This window comes from Mustela nivalis (genome assembly GCF_964662115.1).
Source record: "Mustela nivalis genome assembly, contig: HAP1_SCAFFOLD_2796, whole genome shotgun sequence".
NCBI lineage: Eukaryota > Metazoa > Chordata > Mammalia > Carnivora > Mustelidae > Mustela > Mustela nivalis.
Genome location: NW_028133869.1, coordinates 32,826 through 45,123, shown reverse-complemented (window position 1 = coordinate 45,123; position 12,298 = coordinate 32,826). Strand labels below are relative to the sequence as shown.

The 12,298-nt window shown below is 34.6% G+C and overlaps 1 long non-coding RNA gene across 1 annotated transcript; it reads left to right on the top strand.

Moving 5' to 3' along the window:
* Nucleotides 1-99: 99 nt before the first annotated feature.
* LOC309858566 lies at nt 100-9,959 on the top strand. The gene is made up of 3 exons (XR_014308251.1): nt 100-401; nt 2,622-2,708; nt 8,232-9,959. It is a non-coding gene; the product is annotated as an uncharacterized lncRNA (long non-coding RNA).
* Nucleotides 9,960-12,298: the final 2,339 nt, after the last annotated feature.

Below are 12,298 nucleotides of genomic sequence, written 5' to 3'. Positions count from 1 at the left end.
CCTAAATGGTCTAAATTTTTAAATCTAAAACATGAGATATTTATCTCTTTTTTTCTCTTTTAGTACAGGTTTTTCTAGCAATGAATATAGTGTGTTTTAAATTTAAGCTATTTAGTTTAACATGCCTCTTTGGGAGGAAGAAAAAGAACTGGTAATTCCACTTTTGTTTTGCTCTAAAGATCTTCTATTATATAATTTTTGATATGCTAGGTGACTATAAATATGCTCTTTTTTATGCTCAATTTTTTTCCTTTCATTTCCTTCAAACTCAAGACAGTACAACATAAGCTAGCAGAATTAAAAACACAAATTTGTGTAACCAGAGCTTTTGTGGACAGCTGTCTCCAGCTGCATGAAAAGAAACGTCTGGATTCTGCCACTGCCTCCATGGCGAAATATTGGTATGCATGCTTCAATAATTAAAACGTGGTGTTTGCACAGACTGTTATGGAATTCTTCCAACTTTAAACTCAGCCTTGAGGGTCTTAAAAGAAGAAGGCTGTGAAAATAAAAACTAACAATAAGAATCAACTTAAAAAAAATATACTGGAAGGTCCCATTAAGCCTATATATAATGTGCTAAAAATTACTCAAGTTGATTTAACTTTTAGCTTGCTATTGAAAATAAGATATTAAGATACTGAAGAAGGATGACTGATTAGTTCATTCAAGTACGAGTTTAATTTCAAATTATCTGACAAGTGGCCCGTAATGAGACCAAACAAGAATAGTAAGACTTAGAATTCTGAGATTGAATACCAATTCTTTCATTAAATAACTGTAATTAAATTTAATTCTTTCTGGATCAACATTTTGATATCTGTGAAATGAGTAGATTAGATTGCATTTCCCTAAAGTGTTGTCTAGATCTAAGAAAAATTTCCGAAAAATTGATTATCCCATCAAATGTTGCACATTCTCTATTAAATGAAAGGGAAAATGTCCTATAAGTCTTGGAAAGACTTTTCACTGGTATTAAAGATGAATTGAAAAATAAATAAGTAAATAAAGATGAGTTAATTGAAAAGAGACTCCTTGTATTTTAGGATGCAAGAACATAGTTTAAATCAGATTCTGGAAATGGGTTTGGTTTCCTGTTTTAAAAACAAACATTCCCACATCTCATTAGCCCAAAAATAACTAGAAAAAAATTCCTGTCATTATTCATTAACTTGTGTTCAGTTCAATCAGAAATAGAATGAGGAAATATGCAGGATAGCTCTTTATGTAATAATTCCAAAATAATAAAACTGCCAAGTTGAAGTTGATGTGAAATTACTAGGAACTTGTACTTTGGGGGAGACATTGGACATTTACGCTTATAGCAAGTTCTTTGACCAGTTGAAAAAAGTGTAAAATATTTTTAGATAATTTTAGAAAAGGAGATATTCAGGTAGCTATTGACCTTAACTGATCTTTGAAAACACTAAGTTTAAAGACATACTGTTACTTCACATTGAAGCAGAGGAAGCAACTAGTTATAACCCAGTAAATATTTCACTAAAATACTTACCAAATACAAAAATGTATAGAATTCCAAACATGGCTGCCCCCCTGAGCCCTACCTGTTAATCATTACATTGCTGCTCTTATATTAGGAACATCCTCACCTGTCCTGTGACTTGAGTTAAAAATTACTTTAAATGAGAAAATGTGGTTATGCTTACTTTTACTTTATGTTTTCCACTATTGAAAAATAGATGGAGCTCTTGGCTGGCTCAGTCAGTAGAGCATGTGACTCTTGATTTCAGGGTCATGAGTTCAAGTCCCATGTTGTGGGCAGGCATTACTTTAAGAGGAAAAAAATAAAGAAAATATGTTGAAAAGCATTTTGAACTTATGTTTTTATCTTAAGATGAATAAAATCTCCATCAGTTACCTTATGAATTTTAATGGTAGTTAAAATTATTATATTAGATCAAGAATATTTCTCAAGTATTTCATATACTTTGGGAATAATAATACCCAAATAATCTTTAGCAAGTTTCCTATAGGATGGTGTGTACCTTAATAGTAGTCTTCACACTTAGGTTTTTACTTTTACTTTCAGCTTATTTCTGAAAATCCCTAAAAAATTTTTTCACAGTTACTGAAATTCAGTATTGTAACCTTCAGAATAAAATAAATTCAGAATTGTAAATTCAGAATTGTAACCTTCAGGTAGAATTGATGTCTTTGGAGAAAAAGACATATTACAAGGCAAAATGAAATAGAGGGGCTGTATAACTATTTAGTTACTAGACAAAGTTTAGTTACTATTTAGTTGCTAGACAAAGAATCTAAATTAATTAGACCAAAATCAGGTTTTTACTTTGTCCTTTTTAGGCCTAAAGTAGCCAAAACCTAATAGTCTATGTGTTCCACATTTATTTCTAGCCTTACCAAAAACCCAGCCAGAACTAATTGGTGAACAAAATATTCATTATGTGAAAATTGTCCAGAGTTTTATTTCATACATAATTTATGTCAATCTTCTCTGGTTGGCTAATATGTCTAATTGTAATTGTTTGATAAATGTATGTATTTAAACAGTCAGAAATAATTTGTTTTCCTGATTGTGAAGCACTTTGTGAAAATCCATTTCAAATGTTCCTATTTTGCTTTTTATTTCGGTCATCTAGGGCATCTGAGTTACAAAACCGTGTGGCTTATGACTGTGTCCAACTCCATGGAGGTTGGGGATACATGTGGGAGTACCCAATTGCAAAGTGAGTATGATGTAAAGAAAAAGGAAAATTTCTTTACCGTACTTTCTACACTGAGTGTAGAGGAAAAAGATGTGAAATCTTTGTGTTTGTCATCTGACTACAGAGTGTGTTCAAGAAGATGAAACAGCGTCATGTTATCAGCTTGCTACTAGGATTTTATCTTTTTTAAAGAAAGCACACAGAATAGTAAAGTATGGCTTTATTTGAATCATTATACAGAAGGATTAATATCACTTTCTTTATGGTCGAATGATACTGTATTTTATTGGTTAACTATAATTATACAGGTTATTTTGACTCTTTTACTATGACAATAAATGCTGCAACAGAACACCTTTAAACATTAGTCTTAGATACATGTGTTTTTAATTACAACAGGACAGAATTCCAAAAGTAGTATTGCTAGTTCAAAAGTATACATATTTTTAATTTTAATACATTGCCAGATTATTTTCTCTAGTTAGTTGCAACTCATACCCAAATGAAAAAAGTTTGAGGACAGCTTATCTTCCTAAACTGTGAATGTTATTGTTTTTTAAAACTTATGCTGATGTAACAGGTAGAAAATAGATTATTATTCTTCCTTTAATTTGCATTGACTATTAATTATTTTAGTTTCCTGTGGTAAGAATATTTAATATCAGATCTACCCTCTTCACAAATTTTTAAGTGCTCTACACTGAACAGGTAACTATAGTACAACATGGCACTACAGACCTCTGAAGCCTACTCATCTTGCTCAGCTGAAACTTTAAGCCCATTGATTAATAACTCCCCATTATCCCCTTCTTTTGTTCCTGGCAACCATCATTCTTCTGTGATTCTATGAATTTGGCTATTTTAGATACCTCATAGAGGTGGAATCACATAGTATCTGTCTTTCTGTGACTGGCTTAATTCACTTAACAGAATGTTCAAGTCCATCCAAGTTGTCGCCTATTGTAGAATTTCCTTCCGGTTTAAGGTTAAATACTATTCCATTCCATTTTCTTAATGCATTCATCTGTGCATAGACATTAGGCTGTTTCCACATCTTGGCTATTGTGAATAATACTGCAATGAACATGTGAATGATAATATCGCTTGGAGGGCCTGATTTCAATTCTTTGCAATAAATACCTAGAAGTGGGATTTTTAAAAAATCATATGGTAGTTCTTTTTTTTTTTTTAAGAAATTTTTAAAGGTTTTTATTTATTTATTTAACAGAGAGAGAGAATACAAGCAGGTAGAGCAGCAGGCAGAGTGGGAGGGAGAAGCAAGCTGTGTGCTGAGCCAGGAGCTGGATGTGGGACTTGATCCCAGGATCCTGGAATCACAACCTGAGCCGAAGGGAGCTGCTTTACGAACTGAGCCACCCAGGTGTCCCAGTAGTTCTATTTAATTCTTTGAGGAGCCTCCATACTGTTTTCCACAGTAGCTGCCCCATTTTGTATTCCCTCCAACAGTGTGCAAGGTTCCAATTTCTCCACATTCCTTTAAAAACCTGTTTTCCTTTGTTTTTTTGTTAATAGCCATCCTCACAGGTGTGAGGTGATATCTCATTGTGGTTTTGATTTGCGTTTGCCTGATGATTGGTGACAGTGAGCATTTTTTCATATACCTGTCAGTTATTTATGTCTTCTTTTAAAATACCACTTTTTATTTTCATTTTGTTTTTTAAAGATTTTACTTATTTATTTTAGTGTTCACGTGTTCTCATTCTCTCTCTCTCTCTCTCTCTCTCTCACACACACACACACAAATGGCAGGGCAGGGACAGAGAAAGAGAGAATCTCAAGTTAGCATGAGCCAGATACTGGGCTTGATCTCATGACCCTGAGATCATGACCTGAGCTGAAACCAAGAGTGAGATATTCAACTGCTGAACCATCCAGGCATCCCTTAAATATAACTTTTTAGAACTAAAAAAAAAATTGGCACTTCAGAAAAAAACAAATATGAAAAGGCTTAAGTTTTCATATCTTAAATATTTGATTATTCATTTTGCTCTAGAAAATTTTCTCTTATTTAGCAAAATTTTCAGTTTATAAAACTTTCTCAAGGACATTTCCTTTTTTCTTTTTTTTTTTTAAATTTTATTTATTTATTTATTTGACAGAGAGAGATCACAAGCAGGCAGAGAGGCAGGCAGAGAAAGAGAGAGAAAGGGAAGCAGGCTCCCTGCCGAGCAGAGAGCCTGACGTGGGACTCGATCCCAGGACCCTCAAGATCACGACCTGAGCCGAAGACAGGGGCTCAACCCACTGAGCCACCCAGGTGCCCTCAAGGACATTTTATAACTGAAACTGGAAAGAAGTCCAGTTGAGTTCTGGATCTGAGAATGTGAATGCTATGGGCTTCTAAAACCTTTTTCTCTTCTAATTTTAATCTAAATACAGACTATCTGAAGAGGAAAACTATCAAACTAGTATTCAGACTGACTTTCAAATTTATTGTTTTGGAAAACATAATTGAAAACATTTGATATATTTATGGTCTTTAATAAGGAAAATTAAACATTTTAGTTAAGTTACATTAAGAACAGAAGCTCCAGCGTTGATATAATCTACTAATTTTCTGTAGCTATTGGGGCAGTTCAGAAGCTTTAATCACAGGGTATGTATAATTTATGACCCTTTATAAAAACTCAGCAGCAGCAATGGCTTTTCTTTTCTACATTCCCAAGAATGTAGATATGAAGTAGCTAAATCATAGGTATACATATACACATACATTCATTATATATACACTCTTATATATATGTATATGTAATGTCTATATCTTGATCTAGATATAGATACAAATTTTTTTTTGTTAATCCCTGGACTTGGATTTTGGTATATCCTTCCAGAACTATTTCAAATGAGCCTTAATCAAAAGCAGATTTATTTTTTTATCTTTGTATAGTCATGAAATCAGAAATAAACACTGAGTTCTGCTAGCACAAATTAAATCATCATTGCAATTTTTTTGTGCATTTTCATGTTTTACTCACACTATTAATGCATCTTATTCACAATATTCCCAATGGTAAGAAAGTAAGACCATAATGCATATCTATATTCTTCTACTTGACTGTGCCATTACAACTTCTGCTGGAAATGTAGACACGTATTCGCTCAGTGTTTGTCTAGTCTAGTTCAGGTTCCAAAGAGGGCATATGAGGTGAAGATGAGTCCCCCATCCACATGGCCCAAGATCAGAGTACAGAGTAAGTCTTGCTCTCTGTTTTTTCAGAGGCCATTCCTTCAGGTCAGTAGCAAGCAAATACTGTAGCTTGATGGCTTACTTGAAATGCCTGGTTTCAATTTGAGAGACTTATATTTCCTTTTAGGAATACTAATCCCTTTCTTGGCTGGTTTGTTACTTCAAAGATAGTATGAACTTTTAAACTAGACTGCTATTTCTCTTCCCCAAAGACATGAGGAAAGAACTTTTCATAAGTTAGGAAGAAAGAACAGTAGATAATATCAAAAAGCTGATTAGACACATTAGGCAGTATGTGGTTGCAGGGCACAGACTTTGATTTGAGGGGAAAAAATCATTCTAATTGTGTTTCTTATATCCTTGGATTAAGCTGTTTTATTGTATGTGTATGTGTTTTGAGTTTTGTTTGGGGTTGTTTATTTTGCTTTTTTGTTTTGTCACTTTTTTTTATTTGTTTATTTTTAAATAACTGGTTGTAAGCATGTGAACTTGTTTCAATCTTACTCATTAGGCTTGGGGTCTGTGAGAAGTGAGGCATGTTGAGCTATGCCATTTCAAGACTCCTCTGCACTGCTGGGGAGAATAGCCTGAGAGCTTCATCACTGTGTGGTGAAACATTCCTTCTGCTGCCCTTCTCTGTTAATTTTAGTTGATGACTCAATTTAATTAGTAATCTATAAAAGGTGTACTGATCTCTGTCTTTACCTTACTCCATTGGAACTTCCTTAATGTGGAAAAAAAAAAAAAAGCCCAGTCTGAAAATTTCTAAAAACATTGCTGAAGTAGGCTGAAATGCTAGGTAGGCTCTCTACATGCAAGTGCTGGGTTTTGTGGGCAACCATGGAAGCTGTTCAAAAGAAAAAATATATTTGAAAATGCAAATATCTTCATATTTCAAGTTTCATCAAAAAGTAGGTATTGAGACTCTAAAATTCCTTTCTAATATACTAAATCAGTAAATATTTACGGAGTGCTCACTGTTTGCAAGGTACCATGATAAAGAGAGTACAGAATTGGTCATGTTCCTAGAGAACTGGCACATTTAGTTTGTCTCAGGTGTTAAATTAAAAACAAAAAACAAGGACGCCTGGGTGACTTCATCGGTTAAGCGGCTGCCTTGGACTCAGGTCCTAGGATCCAGGGGTCCTAGGATGGAGCCCTGCCTCAGGCTCCCTGCTCTGAGGGGAGAACCTTCTTCTCACACTCCTCTGCACCCCACCATGCTCTTGCTTGCTCTCTCTCTCTCTCTCAAATAAATAAAAATTTTAAAATAAATAAGAACAAAAGAATTCTATGCTTGAAAAAAAAATGCCATTGAATTTGTCTACTAGGAAAGTCCAAAGCTTATAACTAGTCCTGCATGCCCAGACCAATGAAAATATTGTGAAATAATAAAAAAGATACTTGCCACAGTGGCAAGATACCTACATTCTCATTCCAGCCTGCCAATTATGTTATGTGACCAATAAATAGCAGCCATTAGTACATGTATAACTGCTCTGTACCACAGTTCCTTTACGTGCAAAACTGTAGTAATATTTATCCTCCCTGATGCCAGTATAAAGGTTAAAGGATATGTGATGATAAAGTTGGAGGATATAATGAGATGCGAATAGGTAGAAACAAGTATACAGTGTCATGGTTGCTATCATTCCCATTAAAAGTGAATTCCTCATAACATTTTTTCTTTTTTCCTCTTTTTTTTTTTTTTTGTGGCAGTAGACTTAGGCACTCAGTATTTTAATCTCATACGTTACTGGAGTGAGTGACTATTAACCATTTCCAGAAAATAAGTTACTTGTTAACTTTGTGGGAAGTAATCTTTTCTAAAGCATCAATTTATACTCCTGATGCAGCCTTGGTGGTGGGAATCTAAAGAGATATTAGGAAATAGATACATTCTTTTCTCTTTTGTTTCTTATAAAACCAGTAGATTTCAACTTTTTTAAGGGAACATTAAAGACAACAAGAAATTAAGACATTCTGTCCATTCTAAACCTGACATAGCCTTTTTAAGAATGCTATTATATGGGCTAAGTTTTACAAAATTAAATCAAATGAAGCATACGAATAAATGTTATTTTGAAATTATAATCTCATCAAGCAAACTAAAACAAAGCTATACAGATGATCAGTATCTTTATAGACTTTTCTAATTATACAAACCTAGGTTGAATGACATAGTGAACAAAAAAAGGAATTTATAAAGAACTTTGTTATTTGGATTTCATTAAATAAACACTTTAAAGTAACTAATAGCTATGAGTTGATAAGACAAAACTTGTAATTTCCAATGTCTTTTCTTTACTCATTCAGTCATCTTCTGATTTATTTAGAGCTTATGTGGATGCCCGAGTTCAGACAATCTATGGTGGTACCAACGAAATAATGAAGGAGCTGATTGCAAGAGAGATCATCCATGACAAGTAGATGTCTGCCCACATCCTGGAATCCTATTACAACTAATCTGGTTTAAAATCTACTCAAGATGAAATGCAACCTGGCAAAGGAGGAAATGCTAAACATGTTTTTATATGCTCTCTCTATAGGAAGAGAAATCAAATATGAAATTAATACAGTAGTAGGAAAAACTTTGAATTCGAAGATTCTGAAATTCTCCAGCATAAGGTTTAGCTTTTCATTTTTTACATAGCTAAAAGGCAACCATCTTCCGACTCTAGAAACCTTGGTTTTTGGTTCTCCCTGAACTTCTAAAAAAGCATAATTGCTTTCAAATTGGGGGATCAACAGTTATGTTACTATTACTGCTTATAGTAACATTAATAATAGTTACAGCACATTGACTTTGAAAGGGAAGGATAAATATACAATGTAAATGCTTTCTACCACCCTATCCTAACTAACCCTGTTTTTAAGCAGTGGCATCATTTCTTCAGACAAAAGCTTCTGCAGGGTCCCTGATGAATGAAGAGTAGCCTTTGTGGAAGCAGGATCTTTCTGCCTTGCTGCCTTGGAACTGCTAGGACTCAAGCTGAGCATTTGCCCAGCCCCACACCCAACTAGCGAATGTGGTCAGTTCTCCCATTTACCACCTGGGATTTCAGCAGATTTCATCCCAGTTTCATTTATAGGCAAACACAGACCAACTCATCATCCTTTAGTTTCAATATATTGATATACTTTATAGGTATCGAAACAGTGACTTTTATTTTGGAACAGCGGTTCATTAAAAAACTAGCAAATACTTTGTGTCTTCTGTAAGCCAAACTGAAAAATATGATGGCAAATGAAACTGGCAAAATCTCTGCTAATAAGTGCATAAACAAATAAGTTGCAACAAATAAAGGAGGAAGTACATCAATAAACAAGAAAATTTCAAGTCATGATAAATACAATAATAAAGTAATCATTTAAAATGGAAAATGAGGGAGCACTTGGCTGGCTGGTGCACTCCACAGACCATACAACCCTTGCTTTTGGGGCTGTGAGTTTAAGCCCCATGTTGGGTATGGAGATTACTTAAAAATAAGATCTTTAGGGGCACCTGGGTGGCTTAGTGGGTTAAGCCTCTGCCTTCGGCTCCAGCCCTGGTCTCAGGGTCCTGGGATCAAGCCCCACATCAGGTTCTCTGCTCAGTGGCAAGCCTGCTTTTCCCCTCTCTGCCTGCTTCTCTGCCTACTTGTGATCTCTCTCTGTCAAATAAATAAATAAATCTTTAAAAAAAATTTTTTTTAAGTGAATAAGATGGGAAAGTGAAACATTTGATTTGATACTTAAAAGTAATTATTAGCCAAAAACAAGCCATGTCATCCATGAAACAATGAATAAAGATACTTTTAAAGGAAACAAATAGAGGTATAAACTTCGAAAACGTAAACATTTTATTTGGTGCTGTTGGTACTAAACACTATTTTTTAAATGCAACCATTACAACTGGGTAGAACAGAGGGAAAAGAAAATACCTTGATGTCGTTCTTCCCTAGAATTCTGCACCTTTGATTTGCTCTTGGGTAGAAGTTTGGATGATTGCTACCTGGAGTTCTTGTTCATATGCATTAAATGCCATGCAAAATGGGTTTAAAATAAATTTCTATTAGATTACAGTATTCCTGGTTTTCTTCTCCCCCCATTACCAGGAAACCTATTATATAGGATTAAATTGACTGACCCGGAGCCTCTCAGCCCCTTTTCCTTCCTTTCTCAGTCTTATGGAAACTTTATTTTGGGAGCATACACATAAAAAGTACATTGGCATAGTAGGAAAAGCCTACTATGTGGATGGAGAGGGACAGTCCTGGATTTGAATAATGACTCTACTTCACAGGAGCCCTTGGATCTTGGGCAAGTTCTTTTAATGTCTCAGGATTCTTTCAGGTGCAAATGACAAAAGAAAACTTTATTCATACTATTGTGAGCACAAACTTGTGTGTGCCAGCTTAAAAGGATTGTGGGGGGGCAGTAGGGTGGCTCAATCTGTTAAGTGCCCAACTCTCGATTTTGGCTCAGGTCATGACCTCTGTCAGGGTCATGAGATTGAGTCCCCAATCCACGCTGGGCACGGAGCCTGCTGAAGATTCTCTACCTCCTCCTCCCCACTGGCCAAAAATAAAGATAAAAGGATTGTGGAGTAGTTCAACAATCTAAAGAACTATAGGAAAGAGGGTCCCAGAGGCTTGATTTGGGGCTTAGCCAGCACTTAAACCGTAACCATGTATTTTGTTCTTATTTCTATTTTTATTATTATTATTATTTTTTTTTTTCGCAAATAGGTTTAATGGACCCTGTAGAGAAATTTCATTGCACAGTCTGTTAAAATGACCTTGGGCTTCTCTGGGCCTACAGCCTTCAGCACAATGTCATTATAAGGTAGAGGAAAGGTGCATTATGATTGACAATCTCATCAGGAATACACAGACAGGGGGAGGCGGTTCCTGAAGCGAGAGTAGTTTTATCAAAGGCAATGGAACAGAAAAGTCTGCTGGGAAGACCTAAATCATACACACACAAAGCTATTACAGTCCACTAGAGCTAGGAATAGGTTTCGGTAATTTATAGATCACAGAGAGTGAAAGGATTTCTAAGATAGGATATTTTCTTGGCATAGTGTCTAGGATGTTTTCTATCTCCTAGACTTATTTATTTTGTCTTGCCAACTTATCTCTTCTTTGGAGACCCTAAAGAGGCATGTGTTGTATCATGGGCTTAAAGCTGAAAGCAAAAAAAAAAAAAAAAAAGTGGGGAGGGATTCAGAATGTGTTTCCTAACCTTTGATTTCGTTTTCATTTCTTAAATAGCTAATCTTTGTGTTTTGCTTGTGTGACTTTGATTGTTGTCCCCTAGGGAGGGAATTTGTCCTCGTGTCTATCACGCTGTGCTAAGTGCTCAAGAAATGATAAATAATAATAATGCTCAAAAGAACAGACTGGACCAACACAGCAAGAGAGCTACACTGTGTAAATAATTAATGAGAATCAAAAAGCCTGAGTAATTTTGTTTTTTAGCTGAGGTTTTTAGAATCATAATTATTGCTCTAAAATTTTCACTCTTTATTTCTTTGATGGAGTCATTGAAAATGGTAATAGATAAAAGAGACTGTCTTAATATGCTATTTTAAAATCTAGCTGCAAATCTTTACTAATCTAGTAATTTTAGGAGTTTATTGCTCAAGGTGTAAGATTTCTAGGAGGCTTTTTTTCCTTGGGTCAGTATTATTTTTGGCACACACAGCATTTATTTAGAGTCACTGGAAAGATTTGACATTGAGATGGAAACCAATCATATCTACTGCTTTATAATAAATGTGGAAAGGAAGTTCTACTCTGTTTTTGAAATCTCATTTCCCATTTCTAAGAAAAATTGCAGAAAACTTCAAACGTATTCAAAAATAGTAAAGATCATAACATGAACCACTAGCTTCAACATTTGCCAATGTATCTCCCCCACTTGTTTTTCTCAATTATTTTAAAGCAAATCCCAGCTTAATCTTGTTTCACCATACGTGTATTTCTCAGAATACATATCTAAATTATGATTTTTTTAAATAACCACAAGTCCATCATCATAATTTAAAAACAAATTTAACTTACACTTCCAAATTGACATTAAAGTTTTCTTGGTTGTATCAAGAATGCCTCTTCTAGTTGGTTTGCTCAAATCAGGATCCAAACAAGGTCCACAAATTGCATTTTTTTTTTTTTTGGTCTCTTAAATCTCTTATTTTGTAACTGTTCTCCCTTCTCTCTTTTTTCTTCCTTTATAAATTTTATTTTTAAATTAACATACAGGAAACATACCTGGTTTTGATATACATACATAGAGTAAAATTGCCTTTTTTGGTTCTCTGAATTTAGCATGTAAATAGATTCATGGAACCCCCACCACAATCAGGATACAGAACCGTTCCATTACCCGCCTCCCAGAAATACCTTGCGCCCTTCATAGT